At 25.6% G+C, this 3,887-nt stretch overlaps 1 non-coding gene across 1 annotated transcript; it reads left to right on the top strand.

The window, feature by feature from the left end:
- Positions 1–3,241: 3,241 nt before the first annotated feature.
- Positions 3,242–3,321, top strand: TRNAL-UAG. The gene has a single exon. It is a non-coding gene; the product is annotated as a tRNA-Leu (tRNA).
- The last annotated feature ends 566 nt before the right edge of the window (positions 3,322–3,887 follow it).

Raw genomic sequence — 3,887 nt, 5'->3', positions numbered from 1 at the left:
TTAATAGATCTAAATCACAGTTAATGCTAATCTATAATAATCTGATAGGAAGAGATTCCATTAAGTTAGTACAGGTTTAGGAAGTCGGTGAGCTCGAGAGAGGAACCGAGTTCGATTCAGGATTTAAGCACGGGTAAGCAAGATTGGTAATTTATAAAATCAACCTTTAGAATTCCATCACTTAGGTCCCCTTTGGGTTTGTTTCTCTTGTTGCGGTTATCTTTCGATTGTCAGTTGCTGTTCATTTATTTATTTGCATTCATGATCATTAGTTAGTTAATTTAGACTTCTCATACCTTATTTCAGACTAGATAATATAGTGAACAATAGTAACTCTAGGTTCACCCGATCTCCAGGGATACGACCTTGATATTCACTAGTGCTAGGCCGCATCGATAAATTCACTGCCTTAGGTGTAAGTTGCATAAGTAGCCCATTAGATGTAGACTCCTCAGTTGTGCATATGGTTTCCAATACTTATCTAGCTCTTTAGAGATTCCTTTTGAAGAGTCCTCATCTAAATATAAAACTTTTAAGAGTTATCTTATAACAACTCTTAATTATACTACCTTAAACAAATAACTAATAATGGTCCATAATTATAAAAGGACTAATTAACTCTCTTTTTGAACTTTATAATTTTCGACCAAGCCCTTAAAAATAGTAGTTCAAGCATTTCAATCTTGAGCCGTAACATCAACAGTTTTACTTAAACTTATTTGTAAGCATTTCACACCATATTTTCTCTTTTTGGCTATTATTATCTGAAATTGGACAATTAAATTAAAAAATATATATTTCCACCATATTATTTATATAAAACATATTATTAAAGCAATTAAACACTCAAAATTTATATACATAAAATAGAGCTAATCTCGACATTTTTATCCTTGTTGCCATATTATTTTGGTGAGAAAAAAAGTGCATAACAAAATGTGGAAAATGAGATGATTGATTATTAAATTATTTCTTTTTTTTTTTATATGAGAAAATGAAGAATAATTTAACTTATTATATCAAATTTGAGGAGATATAAAACTAATGACGTTTCTAGTATAATAAAAATCTATCAAATTATGTTTAGTTGATTATATTTTTTCATAGTTAATGACATTAAAGGATCATATATTCAGGTGTTTTTCATTTTTAAATGTTTGAAATCCTACATTCTAAGTCTTAGATCTTTTAAAAAATAATCACAAATTTTTTATGTAATTAAATGTTTATCTTGTAATGTGTTCATAACATAAAGTACTTTTAACATTTTCAATTTAAGAAGCCACTGGGTGCTGCTTCTCAATCTAGGATTATTGTCCTAATTATTACGTCCTTATACACCTAAAATATATTTAGATTAAAGTTTTAGAAATTATGAATTTAATCCAGATTTATGAATTTTAAATTCATAAACAAATATATAGTTTAATCCCTTTTATTTTGTCTAGTGGGGAGCTTGCATGGCTGATGAATTTATAATCTGTATAGGCTGATTGATAAGCCCTTTGATTTTGCTAATATTTAAGCACTAAATAAGTTGCATAATTTGATAGGCAAATATGTGTTTTGTCAATAAAACTGAAATAGCTTCTTCTCTTTTATTCTTTCTTTCTTTAGAAATAGCTTTTTATCTTGCTATAGAAAGATTCAATTGTTATTAAAATTTCAAATTTTTCAAATTGAATAATTTTCTCTAATTTAAAATAAAATTGATGACTATATTATTGAAATACTTAATATATATATAAGAAAGTCTAGAAAAATGAAATATGATATGTTTCATTCAGGCGAAACAGGAAGGGTGCAGAGGACTTATGCCAATTTAAGTTGGTTTGATAATTTGACTTTTATCTTTTTAATTCATCAGTTAGTTATAAATTTTTATTTGCCATTTGATCAATGGCTTTATCATCATTAATTACCTTGAAAATTATTTTAGTTCCTTGTATTTGATTGTATTTATACAGTCGCCTTTTAATAATTATATTTGATGAATTAAAAAATTATTAAATATTAAATATTAACTCATTAAGTTTATAATGATCATAATTACTGACCAATATACTCAAAATATAAATTACTACATAGGTTTAAAATTAATAAGTTATCATATGAGAATGAATTTATATTCTAATTAAATATTTAATTGTTAGTCTAATAAGTAATTGCAGAAAAAAGAATCATTATACTTCAGAAGAAATTTTAATATTTTTCTACATTAATAATAATGAAACTATTTTTATTTGCTTATGTTTTAGTTCTCTTTGAAATATTTCCTCTAATAATTAATAATTATAAGGAATTGTTATAAAATATTATTATTTTTTATAAAATATAATTATTAAATTATTAATTAACTATTAATTTATTAAGTATTATATATAAGATCGTCGACCTAGTGTTTTTTTTCTATCTTTCATAATCCATTACCATAATTATTAGTTAATTAATTGACTTATTGTTATTACCAAAGTTTTATTAAGGTCGTAGACCTATATAACACTTAATGTTTTTATATTCCTTGATGTAAAATTAAAAAAGAAAATTAAAGCAAAAGTGTGACTCATTAAATCATAAAAAATTTATTTTTTAATTTGCTAGAAAAAAAAAAGATAGGGACTTTTTTAAATTTTTCCCTAAAATGCTCAGTCGTATATCGTAACATTTTAATTTATTTTGCACCATTAAATTTTTTTGAGAAATTTTTCTTTTATCTAGTGTTAAGAATTTTATTAGCATATTAGTGTAAAAGTCTCGAATCATAATCTTAGATTTTATATTCGAAGAATCATAATCTTAAATTTTATATTCGAACTCCAATTAGTATCTATTAAAATAATAATCATAATAATAAAATTAGTGTAAAAGCATTGAGAATATTAAAAAACAGAAAAAGAAATTTAAAATGAGAAAAGTAGTTAGGTTGAATTTATAGGTGGCTTTTAAAAGGAAAGGTGAAAGGCAAGCTAAAAGAAGTATCCCATGGAATGGGAAATGTATGAAGAGGGAACATACTCATCATAAGTAGTACTTATAAGGAGCAATTCCTGTAATATTTATTCAAATAGTTTTGTTGTGACACGTGAATGAGACATTCCAAGTATCGTACAGGGTTGGATTAATAGGAGCCTTAAACTCTTCGAAAAGATAATTACTACTTCTTTGTATACCAGTCCTGCAAGTAAGTTTGATCGTGATACAAATATATATTTAACTACAAAGAATTAAAGTTTCAACTGACGACAGTTTGGCCGAGTGGTCTAAGGCGCCAGATTTAGGCTCTGGTCCGAAAGGGCGTGGGTTCAAATCCCACAGCTGTCAAGTCTTGTTTTTATTTTCCACGTGATAAGTTTAGAAATTCTTTACATTATAATTTTTTTTTTTCCTTTTTGCCAATTTTAAAATGAAGGAATGTCAAATTTCTAATAGAACAAAAAGATGAGACCATTCTTTTATTTTTCTTGTGCATTTTTTCTTCTCTTCAATTCTTCGAAAAAGTTAACTTTTTGAAAATATTTTTTTGTTACTAATTTCTTCTATTGTCATGGAAAAAAGAAAAGGAAAAGATGTTGGGCCTTTATCACTCAGTATGTCAATTTTTGAAATCATTATATTTTTATGTCCGTTTTCTTTCTTTATAAATTTTCCTTACATTTATATACTCTTCTATCAAGATAACCGAGTAATTTTGATTTTTATGCTAGTTGTCTCCTTTCTTCTTTTTCTAATGTCAAAGTTTTACCACCATTTCTCTCTCATCATGAATATTACTAAAATATTATCAAAAAAAAGTTGTCAATCCTCTATGAGTTCTTGTACACTTATTTTTTTAAATTATTCAATCGCCAACTTAGCTTTTAACTTGAATTTATTTAAAAATATCCAAA

The sequence above is a fragment of the Ricinus communis genome, chromosome 1 (genome assembly GCF_019578655.1).
Source record: "Ricinus communis isolate WT05 ecotype wild-type chromosome 1, ASM1957865v1, whole genome shotgun sequence".
NCBI lineage: Eukaryota > Viridiplantae > Streptophyta > Magnoliopsida > Malpighiales > Euphorbiaceae > Ricinus > Ricinus communis.
The sequence above is the reverse complement of the archived record's forward strand: the minus strand, read 5'-3'. Positions and strand labels throughout refer to the sequence as shown.